The sequence below is a fragment of the Triturus cristatus genome, chromosome 8 (assembly GCF_964204655.1).
Source record: "Triturus cristatus chromosome 8, aTriCri1.1, whole genome shotgun sequence".
NCBI classification, from domain to species: Eukaryota; Metazoa; Chordata; class Amphibia; order Caudata; family Salamandridae; genus Triturus; species Triturus cristatus.
The window spans coordinates 1,596,585,653-1,596,599,479 of NC_140591.1; positions in this window are offsets into that span (position 1 = coordinate 1,596,585,653).

A 13,827-nucleotide genomic window follows, 5' to 3' on the forward strand; every position below is an offset into this window, starting at 1 on the left:
GAGTGCCCATACTGTTGACAAAAACCTCACAGCTCACCTTCACGCCAGCATTGTGTCTCCAACCATGTGCCGGGACCTAGTGGAACCCTCAAGTTCCCACATCTGAAATATAGTACAGAATTAGTAATAGGAGAGTATATACGACTGCATACGCCTACATCGCTGTGCCGCCTTTGAGTATGCACTCCCGTCACCCAGAAGTATTTGCCTACTGCTGTGCACGCAGGCCTCACTGCTCACCTTTTCACAGACAGGGCACCCTCCACATCAAGCAGTCCTGCTCCGAAGGCCAACAGGTCTCACATTTGGTGCTGCATATTGATTTTGCCGTGGCAGAGGACATACTAGTGCACCAATCATCATCACAGGTTGCACACCCACTCAGTCCTTGTGGTGCCACTGACTCAGTGAACAGGGAGGCCAGGCATGTGGCGGTAGGCCTCCCTGTTCAGTGGTTCAGGCCTACATGAGGTGTCCCGACCACCGGTACGGGCCATCACAGTGCATGCGGTTGGAGCACCTCTAAAATGGCATAGAGCATGTGTGCCCGGTCTTTTTTATTGGTAGGGTCATGTGTCCTGTGATGCATGTGCTGGATGGGTGTGGTGTGGGTGTATACCAGCAGTGAGGGAGTGACTGTGGCATACTGACAACTAGACTTATGACCAGCAGAACACTACAATGAAAATCTGGTCCATGTAGCGTTGTTGTCCTTCCCCGTAAGCGTAAGCAGAGTGGGCTGGCCTGGCGTATGCCAGTTCTGCATGAGGCTGTGAAGAATGACTCCGGAGATATGGGCGTGGCTCCATCGTGAGCTGTATGAGGATTCAACTGATGCGGCACTGTTGACAGATTGGGCTAGATAACGCACAATTGGGCTATATTTTTCCCGGTTGTGCGGTAAAATGTTGCTTTGTGCTAGGTGACAGATTATAAATATATATACAGCTCTCCAGCAAACTAGTATGTTAAAGTGCTTTATTAGACAAATATTTACTTGGCAGCCTGCTGCAACATCAATTCCAATGCATCCACCGCCTGCTTGACGATGTCCCTGCTCCTCCTTTCTTAAAGTAGCAATATAGGGCTACTTTGAGCTAGTTTCTGGTTCTCTTTGGGCTAGAGAATGCTTAAAAAATCTGGAAACACTGCCATGCAGGTGTTCTTCTTGTAGTGCTGCCGTCACCCGGGTCACAAGCGTCAATGTGTCACTCTATGAGTCAAGTTCCACAACATGGCCAACATGGAAGGTACCGGGAATCACTGACTCTACATTCATCCATAGTTCCACACAAGAAAGATGGTGGACACGACACATCTGTGTGGATGTGAATGTTTATTGCACATTAAGTGGAGTATTGCAGCTGTAGCAATACTGGGCCATGCAAAGTCCAAATTTCAGTTTTTGGGACATTGGGGGGCAGCCAATTAGAGACAAGCTCGTCGGAGTTATGGTGCACCAACATATGTACTTATACAATCACTCCGCCAATCCCCACACACGTATAAATTCACTATAAACTCTCCTTGCAGTATTCTAATCATCCAGCCTCTACGTACATACTTGTACAATGACCGCGATAAAGTTACACAACCAAAGTTTTCTCCCACTGTCAAAGGTAAGTTGGTTTCATACGCTGTCCAGAGCACAATGTAATGTGGTAGGGCCCAGGGGCAGCATGTTGCGTACATAATGAACACACGGACAAAGATAGATAGTGGAACTGGGTATGAGCACGTGCACTCGACTCCTTTTTATTACCAGGGTCACATGTCCAGTGACGTCTGTGCTGGATGCGTGTGGGGTGAGTGTAAGCCAGCCCTCCCGGAATGGTTGGTGCTGGTAATAAGTACAACAGTAATCATCGGATCACACACAGAGATCCAATCATAAAGGGTCCATGACTTGTACTGCACTAAGGTAGGGGCACCAGATGTGAAATAATACACAAAAGATTCTATCATACAGGGTTCATGACTTGTAATACACTGAGGTAGGGACAGTAGATCTGAAATCATACACAAAAGATTCTATCATAAAGGCTCTATCAGTTGTGGTGCACTAAGGTAGGGGCATCAGAAGCATTCCACGTGTGCACAGCTAGCGATGATGCATGGTCCGGGAGGGCCGCACTGGTAGCAATGTCTGTAGTCTACTGGACTGCATCATCTGCAATCGCAACTCGATCTGAATAGTGAGCCCTACTGTCCGCAATGTAGATGGAAGGCAGTAGTCAGCACAGAAATCTAGGAATGCTGTTTGTAACTTCCTCTTGACAAAATCCGAGGACATAGAGTACAATTCTGTCAGCAATTAATAAATTATTTTTCAATTTAAATTGTGAGCAATAAATAAATCAAGGCTGAATTCTAATTGTCAGCCGTGCTGACCGCAGTGTAGGCCGGAGGCAGCGGTCATCAAAAGCCCAAGCCACGTGATGTTGAGTTCAGCTGCACAGTTAGTGGTAATAAAAGCATTCAGCCTGCGATGATGCATGGTCCGGGCGGGCCACACTGGCAGCAATGTCTTTTGCCTACTTATTTCTGTCTCAATAAGGCCACGTGGTATTGACTTGTGGTGCACTGAGTTAGTAGTACCTCTGGCACTCAGCGCGTACGCAGCCTGCAATGATGCGTGGTCCGAGCGGGCCGCATTGGCAGTAATGTCTTTTTCCTACTTATTTCTGCTTCAATAAGGCCACGTGGTGGTGACTTGTGGTGCACAGACTTAGTGGTACCTATGGCGCTCAGCGTATACGGAGCCTGAGAGGATGCGTGGTCTGGGCGGGCCCGCACTGGGAGTAATGTGTCTTGCATAATGGACTACGTCATCTGCAATTGCTACCCTATCTGAATTGTGAGCCCTGCTGTCCGCCTTGTAGATCGAAGGCAGTAGTCTGTACAGACATAACTCTGCGGTGCTGTGCCACTGTGTTCGCAGAGGGCTTGTGTCGAAGAGGCCTGCAGTCATGGGGCAGCCACGTGGCAGGGTGAGGGTCACCGCTCTGGCAGATGCATTGGCTTTCACACAAGTGAACCATGCCTAGAGCCCCGGCCTATTTATTCACACTTCTACACTGGAGTGGCTTATGTTGGCGCAGCCCAATGCACTTCCACTTACAGGGGACAATGACACAGGTACATGACTGAGATCTTCCCCACTGCCTGAGGTGACATGGTTGTGTCCACTCTCCACAGCACTACAAGCACCAGCTTGTTTTTGGCTGCTTGTTCAAAATTTCGGGTAGTGGTGTTTTCGTGTTATTTTTGCACAGGGACGCCTACTCTGCATATTATTAGCGTTAGTTGTTGCTGTCATTTGTGGTAATTTTTTTTTGCGTAAGCTATTGCTGGAAAACAGGCGATATCGGCTGTTTCAACAGGTTGACAATGGAATGATAATTTAAAAAAACTGAAAAAACCTATAGGTTTAATGAACCTTATAATTAGAAATTAGCATTTAAAAAACTTTTGAAATTCACTGAAAAAAACATAGGTTTCAGGGACATTATAGTTACAAATTATCATTTTAAAAACCTTTGAAATTCACTGAAAAAAACATAGGTTTCAGGGACGTTATAGTTACAAATTATCATTTTAAAAACCTTTGAAATTCACAGAAAAAGACATAGGTTTCAGGGACGTTATAGTTAGTTGCACATTTCACTCACACAAAACCATAGAAATTCGGCCGATGTAGTTAGTTGAGCTAACTATAACTCACGCCCCCACAATGCACTGCTGATGACGTCACATATTGCATCAATCATGACATGGTCAGTGATTTCACTGATGACATCTCAAATGACATCACTGATGACATCACATCATCCACAAGGGGGCTCAAACATGACGGAACAATAAAAACAACACACCACCACCTGGAAAAGAATTTAACTTTTATAAAAAGAAAAAACACATCAAAACACGGTTCTCAGAATAAGGCATGTGGTTTTATTTGTGCAACACTCTCTAATGAATAGGCTTTCCCAGCTCTCAAATTAACAACATTCAAATGTATATAGAGATATGTATGTATATATATGTGCAAGCAAAAATAACACACTTATTGGTAGGCAAATGCAACAGTTAGATGCATGGATAAAATATTAAATAAATGCAAGCAGATAACAATAGTAAAATGAATTTAACAGCCCAGGCAGGATTCTCAATCGGGACCCAAGTGCCCTTGTGACGACATGTCTGCCCAACAAGCAAGCGTTTGTCTGGGCGCCAAGATTTCCCACCTTTAATACCTATCACTCAACCTGAGGAGAGTGTTCTAGAAAATGAGATGACCCTACTGGTCTGTGTCAAGGTCAAGACAGAAGCTGGCCAGGCCCCTGTAGTTTGACTCCGAGACAGAGCTGTACATTCTACACATTTCTCTGGCAACAACAATCTCTGCTCTGAAAGGTACCAAGTACACTTCCCACACATTATACCAGTGAAGCTTACGAAAGCCAAAAACAACCTTGAATGTGAATAGCCTAAAAAACTTGAGTAATCTGGAGGCCTGCCTGTGTGAGCAAAAGCTCAAGCTAGCTGACAGAATTCAAGATGACATAAGGGCATGTCAAAGTCAATAGTAAGAACTTCATAATACTTCCCAATGTACAACGCAATTCACATTTGTGGACCACTTCCCATAGCATCACACACTGCATCTCCCAATGTACAACATAATGAACATTTTAGCACCACTGTTAACCTCTTCAATGCCCGTGACGAGCTGGACTCGTCATGGGCCGCGGTGGCGCTGTGCCCATGACGAGTCCAGCTCGTCACAAACCCCGCCCGCTAATGCAACGGCCGGCACAGGGCGGGGAAAGGGGCGGGCACCGAAGGGGTTAATAACACTGCACTTCGAGACCAAGAAGTACATTACACATCTCTCTCTCTCTCATGCTTTCAAATGCACATCCCACACGTTATGTTCTTGGCAAGGCTATTTGAATCTGTGAAAGCTCTCACACTTTAAAACTACAAAGAGACACAAAAGAAATTTTCAATGAAACGTGCACATGAAGGACATTCAAGCTAGGATAAAGTAAAACACAGAAAAAAATCTAAATAATGGTTGTCAAAGGTCATCACGTGGTTTCAATACATAGGAATGTCTGGAATGGGAATTGTTCAAAGATGTGGTTAGGGGGAAATTTATAGCAGCCATGGTTGGTGTGAAGGCACAGATGCATAGTGACATGTGTACCCAGGATATCAAACTGAACAAACTAGAGAGAAATATTTGTTAATCCAAGGGGACAAAGGCACACGACTCACCATAAATTTAGAAAAAGAAACACAAACGGTGTGCCATTTCTCTTTCCCGTCCACAAGCCGGAAAAGGAAGGGCTTCCTACCTGCTTGTGGAATGCATCTCCTTTTTTTTTTTTTGAAAATATTTTTATTGTCAAGAAGAAGTACAGTCATACAATCAGCAAAAAGAAAAAAACATAATATAAAAAGCAGAAACAAAGCAAAAGAAAAACAGAGTGATGGGAACTCTCCTGCAGTGTTTCACATCCATATATCCATATGGCAATCAGTAATCTTTTAACATGTTTTTTAAGGCTCTTCTAAGCAGTCTCTTTGATTTCACTGCAAGTGCGGCGCAATCTGAGATATTGGCCGTAGGGTAAATTTTTCCCGTACAATAAGGATATTACATTCTATAAGAGATACATAGACGATGTCTTCTTGATATGGGCAAACAGTGAAAAAAGACTATGAGAATTCTTGAATTGGATCAACACTTTGGATCCCAACTTAAGATTCACGCATACCACAAGCCGAGAGAGCATCACCTTCTTGGACCTAGAAATAGAGGCACAGAAAGGTGTCCTTACGACAAAGACGCATTTCAAACCTACTGCAAAAAACTCTCTTTTGCACTTTGAAAGCTTTCACCCCAGACAACTCAGGGAAAATTTACCATATGGCCAATATCTCAGATTGCGCCGCAATTGCAGCGAAATCAAAGAGTTCAAATCCCAAGCAGAACAACTGACAGTGAAACTGAAGAACAGGGGTTACCCTAACAAAATCATCCAAAAAGCACAAAAAAGAGCAAGAAATCAGAACCAGGAATATCTACTAGAACCAATCGATAACACAACACTTACCACACCACTAACCTGTGTAACAACATACAATTCAATCTCAAACAAAGTCACTAAAATCATCCAGAACAATTGGAAAATCGTGACTTCAGGCAAACTCCAATGGGAAAAACCACTGTTCTCTTATAAAAGATCATAAAACCTCATAGACAGTCTTGTATATACTCGCCCAAACAAACCAACAATAACCCAGAGCTCTGTGCTCAATGCATGGGGTCTGCCTAATGTCACTGGGCACTTTCCATGTGGCAATTGTAGTATCTGACATTTGACACAAACCACATAAAACCCTAAATCTAGAGAAAGGCAAAGTATGGAACATCAAGAGACACACAAATTGTAACTCGGCCAACGTGGTCTATCTAATCACATGCGCATGCCAACTGTGATATGTTGGCATGACCAGCCGAAAAATAAAAACCAGAATATGTGAACATCGGAGCAACATCTGCTGTAAACGGAATACCACCAAACTGACAGACCACTACTTAACAATGGGACACACTACAAATGATATGACCTGGGTAGAAATTGAACAACTAGATGCAAACACAGGAAACATACAAGACCAACTGTATGAAAAGGAACAACGTTGGGTGTACAGACTATCCACTCAAACACATGGTTTAAATGACAACGTGCCATGGAACAGTATATGGCGTAAATAGATACACCTCCCTTATGAGTCCCAACTATAGTGGAACACCCCTCTTCCTGGGATGCTAACCATAGCATAACACACAAGTATCTATGTCATTTCCAAAGCATCCAACTAGAACTGAATATCCTAAACTCAGAATAGATACTGCAATTTTTGATGATCCATATAGCATCCATACCCAGCTGGTTTGCACTAGATGACCGTTATGCACCAATAAACCAGATATACCTCCTTTTTTAAGCACGTCGTAACACCGATGCACATTTTCTCAAGGAACAAATTTAAAATCTAACCTCCACATAGTCAGGGATCTACACGATACCAACATGTATAGCCAACATATCTATAGCCAGAGGGCTTGTTTGCACACGTTAACTCAGGCCCCGTCCCCTCCCTTCACCACTGTGTAAACACGCCCTGTGGCTGTTTTTAGTTGGGAGATTAAGTTCATTTGAATCCTGAGGGCCCCTAGGGTCCAACTAGCCCACTAGGTACCTTCAGTAACGCCACAGAGCTGCGTTGCAGAGAGGTGTAAAAAGTGGCACGGCCTGGACCACCTCTCTGCAACGCAGCTCAGTGGCGCTTACTGGAAGCACCTTTTGGGCTAGTTAGCCCCCAGGGGCCCTCAGGATTGAAGGGGAATTATTTCTCCAACTTAAAACGCGCCATAGGGCGTGTTTGCACACGTCACCTCAGGCCCCGTCCCCGTCCTTCCCCACTGTGTAAACACGCCCTGTGGCCGTTTTTTAAGTTGGGAGATTAAGTCCCCTTGAATCCTGAGGATCCCTAGGGGCAAAATATCCCACTAGGTATGTCCAGTAAGCACCATTGCAGAGAGCTGTAAAAAGGGGCACGGCCTGCACCACCTCTCTGCAACGCAGAGCAGTGGCGCTTACTGGAAGCACCTCGTGGGCTAGTTGGCCCCCAGGGTCCCTTAGGATTGAAAGGGAATTATTTCCCAACTTAAAATGCACTACAGGGCGTGTTTGCACACGTCACCTCAGGCCCCGTCCCCTCCATTCACCACTGTGTAAACGCGGCCTGTGGCCGTTCTAAGTTGAGAGATTAAGTCCCCTTGAATCCTAAGGGTTCCCTAGGGTCAAACTAGCCCACTAGCTACTTCCAGTAAGCGCCTCACAGCTGCGTTGCATAGAGGTGTAAAAAGGGGCGTGGCCTCAGAACACCTGTCTGCAACGCAGCTCCCTGGCGCATACTGGAGATACCTGTTGGGCTAGTTGGCCCTCAGGGACCCTCAGTATTGAAGGGGAATTAATTCCCCAACTTACAAATGGCCAGCGGGCACATTTGCAGAGTGCTGCAAGGAGGGGGCGTGGCCTCAGGCGCGATGCCGGTCTTTTCTTTATTTTATTTTTTTAAGAAGGAGGGCTGTGTGGCCCCCCCTTCTTTTTCCAATTTACTGGCCCTGGAGACCCGATCCTCCAGGGCCTGCACCCTAATTTTTTGGTTGAAAAAAATTAATTTGGCCCTCCTAAGGCCTTAATCGTCCCCGGGGATCCCAACCCCCGGGTCATGGCCTTTTTTAAAAAAAAATCTTTAGGAAGGGGCTGCGTTGCCCCCCTCCTCAGGCCACTTATGGCCCCGGGGACCCCATCCCCCGGGGCCGGCCTTTGTTTTTTATTATTTTAAAAAAATATATATTTATAGAAAAACCTAGGACATGCTGGACAAACCGTATGTACCTATCACCATGACGATTTGAGTGATATTCATTAAAAGGCGACTATGCATAGAAAGAATCCACATGGAATGTATTTACACCGCTAGTGAAGCTCTGACGTGTCTGACGCCCTACCGTGCCTAATCCCCGTGCCCCCGCCAGTGGGTACTCTCCAAGTAGACACCCTTGTCGTTTATTTATACAAACATGGGTAGATATTGACGGGCACATTTAATATACATGCACACCAAGCCATTCAAAGGGGATTCGACAAAAATTCGACCAAACTATGCAAGAAATCCCCCTCACAGTTAATAAAACACACATCCACCGCCGGATGTGTAATACTTTTTATTTTACTCTCTGGAAAGGAGACAAACCTCACTTGAGAGTCAATGCGTGCTCCTGGCTGAGCCCAATGCTGTGTTATACCACCTGTGCCCGCCGAGTGCCTCACACCTCTGTGTTGTATTCCACCAGCTAGTGCGTATGCTATGACACTCTCTAGCCCATGTGTACTGTTACACCACCCCGTGAATATGTCATGCCACACTTGCCTTCGCACGGGTTATATTGCCCCATCTAACGTGCCTTCCTCGATGCCTATGTTATAACGCACAGCGCTATGCCATACATATTACAATCTGGGATCCATATCTTTGTCACAGTGCATATGCAACGTTACACTCCCCAGCACATATTTTATATTACAACTTTAGAGACTAGTTAGGTTACACAACACTGCCCTGTGCATATTACACTCCAAGGCGCACATCGCATAGCACGCGCTAGTGCCTGTGCTATCTCGAGCTCTCCAATGAATCTGTCATTGCGCACAATGTATTGCATATTATATTTCACGCCCCGGTTCATCTTATATCATACTTTTTGGTGCATAGTTTATACCATATACTATATCTAGTTTTCATTTTCAATCGTGCTCTCAGGATGATGTTCTATATAACACTGCGTCCACCTACCCTTTTCACGGGCATTACATTTTGCGATGGGGGTGGAGGGTCAGGGGGTGTTTCTGCCAAGTGAGCCCGGAGTCACAGTCACAAACGTCCTCATCTTCCTGAATAAAAGTGAGATTATGCTGCATACTTGTTCATATTTTAAGTAGTTCGCACAGACACACATTTTAAAAACAATAAAGTTCCTAATACCCACCATCCCTGAACAGTTAGCTTGCTGCCCCATCCACCTCCTCCCTATCCTCTGTTGTCTGAATCCATGGACTAGCCTCCTCCCTCCTGCCACGCATGGTATGATGTGCTGCCACTGCCCTCCATTTAGCATGATGTACCAGTCCACTCCTCCTGCCCTCCATTGCCCAATTCTATGGCCCATCATTGACCTCCTGCTTAGCCTCTGTGCTTAGCTTGCTGCCCCTATTCTCCTTCCCCCTGCCCTCCAATGTCTTTGTGCATGCCCCTGCTCCATCCTTTTTGCCCACCATGTTCCATGGACCTGCCACTCCTATCTACTCTGAGTGTTCTGTTGAGCTGCCACTCCCCTCCCACCTGCCTAGCATTATCAGATGACTGTAACCTGTCCCTGCCACCTCCACCCTGCCTGTCCACATGCCATGCCCCTATCCCCTTCCTCCTGTCCTCCATGGTCCATTTTACTGCCACACCCTTCTGCCCTCCCTGGCCTGTTGTGATGCAACTGCTCCTCCTGCCTGCCCCGCGCGGTCTGTTGTGAGGCCCCTTCCCCTGAACTCTGTTGTCTGTGCCCAGGTCCTGACCCTCCCTTCTATCCTCCATGGTCCTTTGTGCATGCCCCTGCACCCTGCTTCTTGCCCATCATAGCCATTGTGCTGCCTCTAACCCTCCCGCTTGCCATGCATGGTCTTCAGTGCTGCCATGGCCCCTCCCACCTTCCCTGTGTGGTCAGCTAGCTGCCCCTGACCCCCTCCCACCTCCCTCCATGGTCTGTGTGTAAGCCATCAGAGTCTCATTGTTGCTCTCCATGGTGTGTCTTGTTTCTAGTGCCCATTCTGCCTGACCTCCATGGTCATCTTGCTGCTCCTGCCCTGCCCCCTTGCCCCCAGCCCTCTGTTTCCATGTGCAGACCCCTATTCCCTCCCTCCTGGCTTGTCTGTTCCATTGTAATGCCCCTGATCCGTCCCTCCTGCCCTTTATGGTCTGTTATGCTGCAGCTTTCTCCCCTGTCTGTCCATTATGGTCAGCTAGCTACCATTGCCTCTTTCCCCTCTGTTCTCTGTTGTCCCTGTGCATGGTCCTGTCCCCTCCCTATTGCTTTCTATGGATTGTTGTGCTGCACTCCCGTCCCGCATGCGCTGTGTGGTGTATTGTGCTGCTGCAAACCATGATGCCTGCCCTGTAGGGTCAGTTTGGTGTACCTCTCCATGTCCCTCCTGTACTCTGTTATCCGAGTCCATGTCCCTACCCCAATTCCTCCTACCTACCATGATCCAATGTAAAATACTTGCAAACATTTTGAACTTGGTAAGAGGGAGATTTTGAAAAAAAACTGGGGTATTGATTTTTCCCTTTCAGTTACATTGAAAAAGAAGAGATTGTAGATAGGAGACAGATCAAATAAAGGCCATTTGAGCTTAAAAACATTGGACGTTTCCTGGCTGAAACGGGTCTGTTAGCATGTATGGTTGTACTACCACTGCCTCTTCCTTCTGCCCATAATGGTCTATTATATTGCCACAGCCTCTCTTGCCGGTCCTATATTGTTGGTTTGTTGCCCCTGCCCCCATTTCCACTGCCCTCCATAGTCTGTTGTGCTGCCATTGCCCTTCCTGCCTGCCCAGTGTGGTCAAATTGTTGCATCTGCACTCTCCTACCTGCCTTCAATTTTCAGAGTCCGTGCCCCTGGCCTCTGCCTCTCAACAGTACACCAATGAACAACTAGATTGCTAACATTCTATATTTATTACAAAAGTGTGGAACGCCTGACGTCATCTTGATGTAATCAAAACTGTAATACCTAGAGTATTTCCTTTAGGAATTACATATATGAGAGGGTCTTATTTGCATCAAAATTATGGTTAGTGCTCTAAAAAACTAAAATGAGGACATATTTTCAGAGTTTTCAAATAGCGACGAAGAACTTTTAAATTATTTGTAATATTTATGTTTTTTTATCCAGTTGACCACTTGATTAAATGTTGCACCTAGGGGAGAGGATGTGGTGTTACTTCTAGAGCTGCAGACTTTGCAACTGGGGAACCAGGTTGGAGTTTCTGCTTCAGCTCAACATTCTGTGATTCTGGTCAAATCACTTAATCGCCCCATGTCTACAGCCAAAATGAATTTGATCTTGTGTGATGTAACCAATGCTCATGTAAAGCACTCCAATACCTGACAAGTCTGCACTATATAAAAATGCAAATACACAAAAAAATAAGTGTTTTGCACACTTCTGTCATTGGGCTACATGTGGGCTACATCTGGGTGAATTTGTTTTAGGAAATAGAAGAGGATTTGAGAATTCAAAATGTGCCCTAATTTTTCTTTCTGCAGAACTAATCATAATTTCTATGGCAAAATGAAACCCTCATTTTGTTGCTTTGTAAATTAAATGTTTTAAGTGTTACCTCTTTATTCCAATCAAGATGGCTTCAGGTGTGCCATACTTTTGTCATAAGTAAGACTGTTAGCGCTCTAGTTGTTCGTTAGAACACTCTGGGACATTCTGTCATTGGGCTATACTTGGGCTACATCTGGGTGATATTTGGGATACATTTGGGCTCTTTTGTCTCTGGTGGCCATCTTGGGAGGTTTATTTGTTATGAAGTTTCCTAATTTCCTCATTTACTGCAGTCTCCTCGGTAAGAAATACTTTCAGTTTTTTACTTTGGTTCCATCAAGAAGGCATTCAGTTTTGTCACACATTTGCCATAAATTCTGAATGTTAGCACTCTAGTTGCTCATTAGATCACTGTAGTAAAGCTACTGCTCACCAGGGAAGTCTGCTGCTGGTATTCAAAGTGCATGTTTCAGTCTGCATGTCAGAATTTGTTTATGAAATAGAAGAGGATTTGAGAAGTCAAAATGTGCCCTATTTTTTCTTTCTGCAGCACTAATCATACTTTCTATGGCAAAATGAACCCCCTCATTTTGTTCCTTTTTAAATTAAATGTTTTAAGAGTTACTACTTTATTCCAACCAAGATGGCTTCAGGTGTGAAATACGTTTGTCATAAGTAGGACAGTTAGCACTCTAGTTGTTCTTTAGAACAATCTGGGAAGCTGCAGTAGAACACAAATGAATCGACTGACGGTATCTGCCCTTGTTGGATGTACATGTTTTACTGAGAATGTCAGGCTTCATTCTCACATGACTGAGAAAGATAATGGGAATTTACAGAAAATATGCTCTCAGTTTAGCTTATAGATCACCTTCCAAACCTCTGTGGGAAAAGCATGAGAAAATAGTTTTCTCTCAAACATGATTCATGATATCACAGCAGAAGGATTTTTCACATGGTAAAATCACCTTAGAACACACCACAATTCCTAAAATGAGTATGGTACCATCAACAAATGATTTATAATGTAACTAAAGTCTTAAAACCTTCTATTAACTGCAATGCTTTTTAATGAGGTGCTATCATGTGTATTGGTCCCAAGATGGCTGCCAACACTTCCTGGATGAAGTGCTAACAGCCAACCAGATCTCACGATGAGATATGTGGTTAGGCTCCGCCCAGATATATATGTGATTTTACTTTTGATTTTCTCAGGAACTACTGAACGGATTTACACCATTTAAGCAAAAGGCATGAGTCTGAACTGAGGACTACCTCTTTGCCAAATTTGGTGTAATTCTGTTCAGCACTTTGAGCTGTAGCTGCGTCAACAGGTCCTATGGGAAAATGCATGGGGAAAATGCGTTTTGGGACCCTCCTTTTTTCTCGGCCCCCGCTTGACGAATCACCGTGAACTTTTCAGGATAGGAGAGGACCAGAGCTGGCCAAAAGTTTGGAAAATTTCGCAAAGATTCATCAATCGACACCAACGTTATTCCAAATAGAATGTTGCGAATTTCCTATGGAAAATAGGTCCTAACTATAACTACCTACTGGCGACTGCCAGTAGGTAATATATATATATATATATTCACTGAAAAAACCATAGGTTTCACACACGTTATAGTTAGGAATTAGCATTTAAAAAACCTTGCAAATTCACTGAAAAAACCATAGGTTTCACACATGTTATAGTTAGCTGGACATTTCACTCGTAAAAAAACAATGAAATTCCCCCGTTATAGTTAGTTCAGCTAACTATAACTCGCACGCCCGCAATCCACTGCTGATGACGTCACATATTACATCACTCATGACATGGTCAGTGACATCACTCATGACATCTCAAATGA